At 37.0% G+C, this 11421-nt stretch overlaps 1 pseudogene; it reads right to left on the minus strand.

Annotated features, from left to right (window-relative positions):
* Positions 1–737: 737 nt before the first annotated feature.
* LOC110860758 lies at positions 738–5404 on the minus strand (annotated as a pseudogene).
* Between the last annotated feature and the right edge of the window lie 6017 nt (positions 5405–11421).

Genomic DNA, 11421 nt, shown 5'->3' on the forward strand with positions numbered 1-11421 from the left:
CTATTGGTATTAGCCAAATGCGTTTCATCACTTAAATGTATATAATACATATGCACTTAATTAAATATGTAAACCTTTGCTAGAGCAAGATGCAGGCCAGAATATTTAATAAAAATAAACTTAACAGATGTATGTACAAGCAGCGATAACGGTGTCAATAAATTTAGCATAGTTTACATTTTTTTCTTGCGCTATACTCATAATCTTAGAAAATTGCGAATAAATTGCAGGATAACCGAGTTTTTTTCTGTACGAAAGTAACACAAGCCAAACACACTTGTGTGGATAAATTAATTTCGACCCAATGCCAGATTTATTAAGTGCCCATTCATAGTTTACCAGATTGCTGCGTTTCTTGGCCCAAATAGGGTACATATAATTCAATTGGAAAATGTATTCTCAATGGATAAACCGCAGGGGTAGCTGGAAGCGGAAGAAACATTATCGTTTTTTTATTTAAAGGTAAAAAATCGATGGTTTTTGCGTACTATGAAAAAAACATATGTAGGTCGCATTTTGATCTAAAAGTTAGCAAATGTGAGGAATTATGTACGCATGTTGAAAAGTAATGGGAAATAATAAACTTGGCATATCTATGCGCTTGAGTGACTTTGGCATTAGAGTTTATAATTTTTTATGTACATAATATTTCAGCATGCCTAGGTATTGTGTAAAAAAAATTGTTTCGAAAAATTATAAACCAACAATATTTAAATAAGCAAAGATAACTTCATTTATTCAACAACGAGTCTAGCTCCGCACGGGGTAGACTTTAGAAATTTATAAATAGGTAAGGTGCATAATTATGTATCTGTATGTGTATGATTATCATTCTATTACAAATTGGTATCGAATAATTACTTACAATTATGCAGTAAAATTGTTAGTTTCACGCAAGACTGCACAAAAGAACTACTTATGTTCGTGTTTTGAAAAATATGGGCGAATTTTCCATGAAATAAGTAATGGCTGTGATTGATCGTATCATGATAATTGATTAATGAGCAATATATATCAGAGGGTTTGTAGAGAACTTGTCATTTATAGTCTTCATCGTACTGGGCAACGTGGACGAGGACAATATGGGACGTAAATTTCGGTCATAGCTTAGAAATCTGCAAAGCACATAAATATTTAACAAACATATGTAGGCATTCAAATGAGGATGCACGCCTAAGTATCTAAGAGGATAGTATGTATAAACATACGTACGTATTTATGTACGTAAAATTAGGCAGGCGAAACAATACAAACAAAACTTACCCTAGCCCAACTGAAGCTTTCTCCCGAAATAAGCATGTCTTTGATTATCGCCTCAATCGATGTTGTTCCAACAATCCTAAATAATTTTATAATTTACATATGTATGTACCTCCATGGAGCTATTTGCATATATTGATATGTATATTTCCACGTGCATGCATGTACATAAATGTCATCAAGACTAGAATTACCTCGCAAAGAAGAGTTTCTCGATCACCTAAAATATACATACAATTATTTATTATTAATAATTACTTTAGACTGTAGGACACATCCATAAATTATGTAATGTAAAAATCGCGAATTTCTAGACTCTCCTCACCCCTCCAGCCTTTAACATGTGTCACATGTGCACGATATCATTTGAACCTTGGATCCCCCCTCCCCCCTCTCGCGTACCATAATTTATGGACGGTCCCTTATATTGTTTTTATGAATAATACGACTTCATTTGTCTACTTTTCTTAAGGGTCAGATCAAGGCATTCTTAGCAACAAAAAACATACAAAATATCAATGCATTTTCTGCATAAAATCTTGTCCTACTGGGCGCTTCAACCTGCGCTCATGTAACACTTTTTAAAATTAGTATAAATTTTATTAGACACATTATGAGTGTAGGTACCACGAGTAATCAGTAACTTTTCGAAATTACTCGTGATACACTCACTAACCAAGAAAATGTCAAAATTATTCGAATTCAAATGTATTTTTCAGTTTTAAAATGCATATGAAGGAAAAGGCTGCATATTCCAATTATTCCAGTGATTACTCGCGATAGTCATAACCCCCAAGTACCAAACAGACATATCTGAAAGTAGAAATTAGTCATACTGGGGGTGCATTGAGCAGCCCCAACGGACTAAACCTCTTGGTTGTTATGTATGTAGGTAAAATAAATAAAACGGGCACAAAAGTTCCCACTCGGGCTAAAAATTAAGTTGTTGCTAACCTCAGCTTATTTTTATTTTTTATTGCAAATAATTGCTTTGATCTGACCCTTAAAAAAGACATCCCGGGTGAAAAGTGTAAGCGATTTTATACAGAAATTTGGCTGGGTTTTATGCAGAGAATTGGATGGGTTTTATGTGCGTAAAATTTTTCTGCACAGAAAAATTTATCACGAAAAAATTTGTGCACAAAATATGCAGAATTATGCATAATGGTGCTAAACGAAACCTTTCTGCAGAATATTTATATCTGTCAGAACTTTTATGCAGCATCGCTCATACCCTTTCTGTACGAACCATTATACCGGCCACTTGTGTAAAATTATGTCGAATTCGACATACGATTTTCACCCGGGATGTGTGCATACAATCTTAAAAATAATTTATCATTTTCAAACTTTAATGCGCTCTGAATTCTATATTAAGTAATTATAAATATGTGTGTACTAAATCCAGAGCAACTTTATCTTGGGAAAGTATAAAGCTAACTCCGGATTTGGCATAGTTCACTAGATATAAAATTAAGACTGCATTCACTTTTAAAAAGTGACGTTATTTTTAGTGTACAAAAGTATCTGATACAAACCTGTGGTGATACGGTCCTTAGTAATGGCAGTCAGCTTTCCGAATCGTGTAGGCTGCATGCTACCGTATTTACGTCCGCAGTGATCTTCTAATGCACACTGTGCCTTTTCCTGAAGTTTTTCTACATGACTTTGATCCGAAAGTCCACATGCGTCTGGTAAAATTGTAAAAACAAAATGTTTATTAGCCTAAATAAAAAGCACATAGATCCGCAAAAGCTTAAATGGATACCATGTGTAATTTTCAATTGCTAATTTTCATACATTTGCATATATTTGTGCACAAATGATTCCGCAATAACAACGAAATTCTTTAAGCTTGCCTGAAGTGAACAATACGATAGTTTTGAGACAAACATGTCCCCCTGTAACAAAAAAAACACAGTATTTACTTTCTTTTATCTGTGAATGAACTTGGGAATTATGGCGAGTACAAATAATAAATATGTATATTTTACTTATATTACAAATCTGCATAAAATATCGAAATATCACTGGATAAGTGAAATAATTGTGTAAAAGGCTTACCAGAATCAAGAGCAAGGGCTTTAAGTTTATCAACTTGCTCCTTAAGGATTCTGATGTGGTCCGGTAACTGAAAAAAATGTAACGCATAACATAAACTCTTATGTAAATATGTATATCATTGAAAATACGTAAATTTCTGGAGTGTAAACTTACATGGACGACACGGTCAGCCATGGCCCTGCATAATTGATCAACTAATAAACTACTTCGTAATTCATATTGAATGCATTTTCGACGAGAATGTATAAAGCTATAAATACTTAATGCGTACTGTTTGAAATCTTATGTAGTCAGACCGGTATTGAAGTATCGGTATTATTGTTGCTACGGCTTCGTATTAAAATTTTATCGGTTTATAAAAATTTGATACCGATATGGTAAAATATTAATGCCTAGCCAAGTATGTATGACTGCACCGCCTCACATACAATTGTATCAATACCCCGTTGATAGAGTCGTATGTGAATTATTGTGAATACCGCTTGGTATTATTTTAATACTGGATTGCTAACAATGTGGTAATTTTGGGCCACGTAGAAATTAATTTAAAGTGTAAAAAGAACTTACGCTGCATGTGACCCGGCCGCAGCTACCAGGGTGGTGAAATCAAGTGAAATAGAACAGTGGGATGCGTTAAGGACAAATAATTCCGGCCAAACTAGCCCCAGGAGAGCCACTTGGTCTGTAACCTGCAAATCTAGATAAATTATCATCGTCATTAAATAGCTAGCGATGATTTTATGTATTCAAAGTAATTTCCGGATATTTTGGTAGTGCAGGCCTACCCGAAAAGAATGGAATATTTCGTGCCCATTCAACCGCGGAGAAAAGTAGCCTTGTTGCCACTTTACAAATTTTGACGGTTCCCATAATATCGTAGGGATGCTGGCACCAACCATATCTTGATGTCTGGAAAGAGAAAAAAACGAGTTTATAGAGATAGGCAGAGAAAAATAACGATTTTAAGGAGAAGGACAGAGAAAATTAAATCTTGAGTTTTTTTCAAATTTTTCAAATTTTGGTGATCCTTAAATATAGTACATCGTACCAAGGCCAAAATGGAACACCGATACTTTTGAGAACCTACTGTATATATATGTGTCTGCACAATTCCTAGTTAGTTTTACTTACTGGGTATGGCTCAGCCCTGCTGTGGGGAAGAAAAGTATGAGTGAGATTTGACGGGTGCATTGATATGGTGGTCCCGTAGTACAAAGGAGTACGTCTGGGGCTATACCGGGAAATGTTTCCTTCGATGGAGACCGGGGTCACCAAATTTTTGCACTATACCGTTATTTCTCATTCCTACACTGCGAAGGAGTGAAATGTAAGATGGCGAATTTATCGGACCGTTGCAAAATTCTCCATCTGTTAAAAGATTAGTTGCATATTTAAAAGTAAATTTTATAATTCGTTAAACTTTTAAAGCTATCACCTTGTGCAGGAGTAGATTTTGTCGGGCTAGGAATAGCTGAGGACGATGGTAGGGTAGCATTCTTATCCTGGGATTGACCCTTTAAATGTGTGGGGGCCTTAGCTGACTTATTCTTGAGGTCGCGGATTTCCTCCATCTCCAATTCTTCCCAAAGTTCACTTGCATTCTTCTCGTAAACCTGGTACGCGTAGACAGCCAGGAAAATAACAGCGTTCACAGTAATCACCAGTAGATAAGCGCAGAGGCGGACCGACTCGTAAATCGTTTTCTCTATCGAGCTCATGTCCCCGTCATCGTGACCGTTATAGATTTTTAGACCAATCGTGTTGGTCAAGATAATTACGAGAATGATTATTTTGTAAAAACACTGTTTAGGGATGACCTTCTCCATCCGATTTTGTCACATTTTCACGCCAGTAAAATTTCCAGTAGAATTTGGAGAGGAAAAATTCTCAATATGTTTTTATATATATGTATGTGGCCCCTTAGCAAGTAGGACAACGAATGAAGGTGAGGGTGGAAAAGAAAAAGGCAGCTTGGACCCTGAAGGAACTTGTCTTTTGTAGTTGGGTGCCAATTAAACAATCCAACGAAAATACAGTTTTATCCAACCAAAATTCATGATATCGCCAATAATGCAATGTGCAACGGGTTTAATTTTTCTTTCCAACGAAAATGTAAAAGCATCCACCCAAATCATAGATGTTTTACACACATATCCTATTAGCCCACTTTGCAATTAGGAAATTACGATTTCAATTACGAAATCTATTACAGCTTTGCTTAGCTCGAACTGCGATTGCTTAGTAAACCCATGTTTATCACCACTGTTCTATAAAATTGTGTGCTACTACTTGGAACTAATTATCATCAGGGGCCGTCCATAAATTACGTAACGCAAAAATTGTCATTTTTTAGACCCCCCCTCCCCCCTCGTAACGGCATCGTAACGCTTCTCAACTACCCCCCTCCCCCTTCGTAACGTAACATAAATTTGATTTCACCGCAGGTGATTTACTTTGCACTCGCAATGCATTGTGGGGAATTTTGGGGCGGCACCGATGAAAGGAAAGGGGGGTATCGCTCATTCTGTTACCACAAAATAAAGCCAAAAATCCAGTTTATTTTTACTTATACAACCAGATCATTTCGGTTACTCCATTTTGAGATATTCAATGTCAAAGTTTGACCGCAAACTTTTTTGGATTGAGTTAGAAAATTTGTGACAACTTTGCACTTAAATATTTCAAAATGAAGCAAATGAATTGATCTGGTTGTACATATCTATGTAAAAATAAAAAACAATTTTGGTATATTTCTTGGTAACAGAACAGAATGAACGATGGACTCGTTACCCCCCCCCCCCCGCTTCCTTTACCGGTTCTGCCCTAAAACTCTCCGCTGTAATGCAACCTTTTCTCAATTTACACCTGGAAAACTAATGAAAAATGTATATTTACATGCATGCACTGAAACCTTTTGGATGACATGAATTCAATATGCTCTGCTCGGCGTATCGTATTTTAGTCGAGTTTATAAAATGTGTATGTGTTACGTAACAAATTTTTTATACCCCCCACCCCCTTCATAACAATTCGTAACGCGCTTCCCATGACCCCCCCCTCCCCCCCTCTTGCGTTACGTAATTTATGGACGGCCCCTCAATTATTCGTATTACATAAATACTGCGTTCCAAATTCTAAAAAGATTTACTGTCCCCTCCCTTGACTACTTCCCATGACCAGTGGAGGGTGCCCCTATAAAAATTCAGAAATTCAACTCTCCCATATGCTAATCATAAGTTATTTTTCGACTCCATTCTAAATTTCAACTGATTAGGTATATAAACTTTTAGAAATCGGCAGGGGTCACCCCCTAATGCCTATCTGGCCAATTTTTGTTCATACTTGACTTCATATTATTTCGTGAGAAAGCAGGAAGGATCTCTGGTCCAAATTTCGACTTTCGATGTTAATTTCTGAAAATCGGTGGAGGTCACCCCATACGGTCGTTCCAGAAGATTTTTTTTGAAACTCCAATATCTCCTCTTTCATTGCAAGCCATTAGCAAGCTCAATGTCAAGTTTAGGCTCGATGTGACGATTTTTAAAAATCGATATGGGTCAACCCCTCGGGTCCCTTCAGGCAATAATTTATCTAATTTGAATTCACATTCGTCCAGTAGGAGTCATTTGCAAGCTCTGTACCAAATTTCAGCTTTCTGCGATTTTGAATTTTTGGTGCATAATACCCCACCCACTTCGATGACCCCCACCGATCAACCACTTGACCGATTTGGCCCATCTTAGAACTCGTTTCCTAACTTTATCCAATATACATACATGGTAAAAATTTCAAGTCAATTGGTCAACTTGTTCGACAATTATTGAAAGACAGAGAGACAGACGGACGGACATCACAATTACATACGCCCTGGTTCGGGTTAAAAATTAAATTATTTCGTTGGAAATTTTAATTAAAATTGTTGTAAAATAAATCAATTGGTTGCACAAGTCATGATTGGCGAAGTTATTAATTTTGGTTGGAATAATACATATTTTCTGTGGTATAAAATAAATCCTTTTGTAGTTTGAGCCAAGGACGGTTGTACAAGGTTGAACTTCCTAAATATATTTTGTTCCCTGTTTTCCTTTATATTTAAGGGAAAGGAGCCCTTGTTCATTTCAGGGACCATCTATTAATTATGCAACGCGAGGCGGGGGAGGAGGGGGGTATCCACCCCAAGGCTACAATGATATCGTTAAAGGGGGAGAGGAGTTTAGAAATTCGCGATTTTTGCGTAAGATATGTACATAATTTATGGACGTCCCCTCACTAGAAAAAGGTGACCCAAAAGTATCCCTTAACTTTATCATGGAGAAGAACAAAGGGCTTCTTTCTCAAAACTGGGAGATGCAGAGAACCATTTTTTCAGACATACCGTAAAAACGTAATAGTAGCTTTGTCCGTATATATACACAGTATTTAGCCTTATTCAAAGCATAGCCGTGCGGTAACTTCCAATGTACATACTGGCAATGGAGGTCCCCCAACGTAGGCTCACAGATTTAGACCAAACTAGTGTCAATAAATAACAAATATAATTACTATTATTATTGACACTAATTTGGTCTAAATCTGTGAGCATACGTTGAGAGACCTCCATTGGTAGTAACCCCCGGCCACTATCTGTATTGACATAAATAAGTGCACACTTTAGCATTTGTGTTTGGTCTTTCCACCATCCTCAGATCCTTAAAACTCTGCTAACTTTTCGAAAATGGAAAACACACTTTTAATTTCGATACGATATTTAATATGACACTACACAATAAAATTTTCATAGTTAAATCTTCTCTGGTTCGGTAATTAAAACTTAGTTTTGTCACTGTGGAGTACACACTTAATAAATTGGCAATATGCATGCATAGAGTCGACTTGTTCGTCCCCTAACCAAGCTATGCACATCGTAACCTGTACAAATATTCGTACTGGTAATTGCTCATGCTCGTCAAGTCATATCTACAACTTTCCCCCCTCTCAAATGTTTTTGAAATATAATGCAAAATATTTCAATCTTCAATAAACTGAATTCCAAACCAGCAACGACAATTCCTCCCAAAATTATAACGCCACAAAGCACAAATATCGTCGCTATTCCACTCCGCATTCCCATTATCGTTATTTCATCTGTGACCATAGAGATTGCAGGTTTTCTATCTCTATTTACCCCTTGCACCCTCATTATCTCCAATTTCCCCCAAATTCCCGACTCTATCAGAAACTTAAAATATCTCGGCATTTTCGATTTCCCCCCAAACATAAACTTAACCCCGAACGGGACCGGTTTCATGATTTCTTTCCCCAATTGAAATTTAATCCCGGGCAGGGTATTCCGACCCCGGGGTTTACTGGGTTGGGGTTTTGGGGTTTTACTGGGTTTTACTGGGTCGTAAATGAGTAAAACCCAACGGGTTTTACTATGTTATAGGGGTTTTACTGGGTTTTACTCGGGTTTTACTGTAAAAGAGACTAAATCAAGTGAGTAGCAGTACGCGTTAATTTTTAACTCAAATCTGCCTCGATATTCATCATCAGTGAGATTCTTGGAAATCCACATTCTTCACACGGCTTCACAATTTGCCTCTACTATATCGTAGACCTAAAAATATAAGCAATCATTTTTGCAAGACGTAGGTGTTTAAAAAATAAGCAAATAAACATTTGAATCTAAGCATTTGGACCTTGGTAGTTAAAATAAAATGGCTGGTAAACGTGCATACTGTCGAAAACAAGCGAAGTCAAGATTGTCGCCATTAACTAATTCACAAATACTGGACGAACTCGGTGAGATTAACACTTATTATTGTTAGTCAAATTATTATTTAGTAAATAAATACAAAATACATAACTTGCATATTTTTTAACAGATAATTTGACAACTGAGGAGTCAACTTCGCACGAACCCTTTCCAGCTTTGGTTTTGGTGGATAGCCAAGATAGTTCCGATGGTCAGGCTTCTACATTCGAGAATGGAGATTTCAAAATTTCTGTTAATCAAGACAATCCTACTACACCTGGTAAATAAATTTAAAAATTTTGAATTACATATCTATTTATGTGTAATCCAGAATTTGTAAAAGTATCTTCGTTTCAATTATATTACAAGATCAAAACAGACTAGAGACATTTGTGATAAAAGTAGTACCTCACCGGATGATACTCACAAAGATCCAAGTTATGAACAAGTTGATGATTTCGACGATATTGATGAGCCCAAAACAAAAAAACCAAAGCCAGGCACCAAGGTGATAGTGTATTATTTACTCTCACATGTATACTATATAAGGTTTCTTAAGATGAGACTCAAATTTCTTATGAATTTGAACTTAGGGTCGGGGTGGTCGCCCAAAGGAGGACAAAATCTGGGATTCATTCCTGATCACCAAGTCCGGACAGAAACGGAGCGCTACATGTAAAGACTGTGGAGAGAAATTTGGATGGGATAAGGTCGAGAGATTACGGACACATGTATCGATTTGCCATATGAAATCTCCATCGAAAAAGACGTTCCTCACCCCTTCTGTTGCTAACACCTCACAAAGGGATATTCAAGTTATTGCAGTAAAGCAAACGAACTCTCAGACATCACTTCCTCAGCTGTTTCGGGGGCTCGAAAAATTCAAGGATAAAATGGATACCCAAATTTCAAAAGCGTTTTTTGCATGCAACATACCTTTTTCCGTTATCGAACACCCCGAAGTTATTAAAGCACTTCGAATGCTGAATCCATCATACAAACCACCATCCTCCAAAACTTTAGGAGGACCGTTGCTGGATAAAGTTTATAATGAAATCGTTAGTACTGCAAAGGAAAAAGCACAATCAAAATTTGCAACCCTTATGCAAGATGGCTGGAGTGGACTAAAGCAGGCTCCAGTTATTTCACATTGCATTAATGTGGAAGGTCGAGATTCTATTTTTGTTAATGCAATCTCCACTACAAATGAAGTCAAGGACGCTGAATATTGTGCTAATCTAGCCAAAGACGCTATCGAAGAAGCAGAAGAAAAATTTGGCTGTGAAATTGGTGCAGTTGTGACGGATAATTGCACAACTATGAACTCGATGCGATCCATTCTTTCAGCCAATTCTGATTTGTCGACATATGGTTGTCACACCCATTGGGTAAATCTCGTGGGGAAGGAAATAGCAGGGAATGATATAATGGATAAAGTAAAAGCCGTTCAACGCTTTTTTCGTGATTTCACTTTTCCGAGGGAGACCCTAAGAAAATTGGGAGGATTGCAGACTGTTCTGCCGAACGAAACTCGCTGGAACACTCAATATTCCTGCTTAGAAAATTTCGCAAAGAATCACACGATTTATCTGGACACTGCTAAGGATGTTAAGGCAAAAACACCGCCCGAAATTTCTGACATTCTGACAGATCTCTACTTTTATCAACGGGTCACAGACTTAATGAAGAAGATGGCACCGGTAACATGCGCGATTACAAAGGTAGTCATAATTATCATTTCTAAGTATTTTCATTTTAAATAGTGAATAAAAATTAGCCCTTAAATTTACAGCTTCAACACGAGAAAGCAAATGTGTCCTACGCTGTTAGACACTGGGTCAAGATCTCGAAAAACTGTGGACTTAGCGATATTCCAAACTGCAAATTTGAGGAACGGATGGATAAAGCCCTCCCTCCCGTTGTTTGCGCTGCATATCTACTCGATCCGTATTACCGAGGCAATATACTTGTGTTAAATTAAAAAGTAAAATATATTAAACATTTGATTTGTATATATTCTAGGCGAAGGGTTACCTACTATCTTTCGTGAACGGGGGCAAGTGTGGCTGGCAAAGAAAAATCCATTATACGAGTCTGTTCAGTTGAAACTTGAGGCAGGCGATTCAAATTATTTTGTGAAACGATTAATGAACAAAGAGATACTTCGGGGAGAACTTGCTCTGACTTCTTCTCAGTGGTGGGATATAATGGGGTCGCAGATGGAAAATAAATTGCCAATTGGATTTGCTAAATTGGCAAAAGAACTGATGATGCTGCCGGCATCTACACGTGGGATGGAACGGTGTTTCAGCACAATGGGAATAATAATTTCAAAAACAAGAAATAGGATAGAAATTGAAAAA

Source organism: Folsomia candida, unplaced genomic scaffold (assembly GCF_002217175.1).
Source record: "Folsomia candida strain VU population unplaced genomic scaffold, ASM221717v1 Fcan01_Sc034, whole genome shotgun sequence".
In the NCBI taxonomy this organism is placed as follows: Eukaryota; Metazoa; Arthropoda; class Collembola; order Entomobryomorpha; family Isotomidae; genus Folsomia; species Folsomia candida.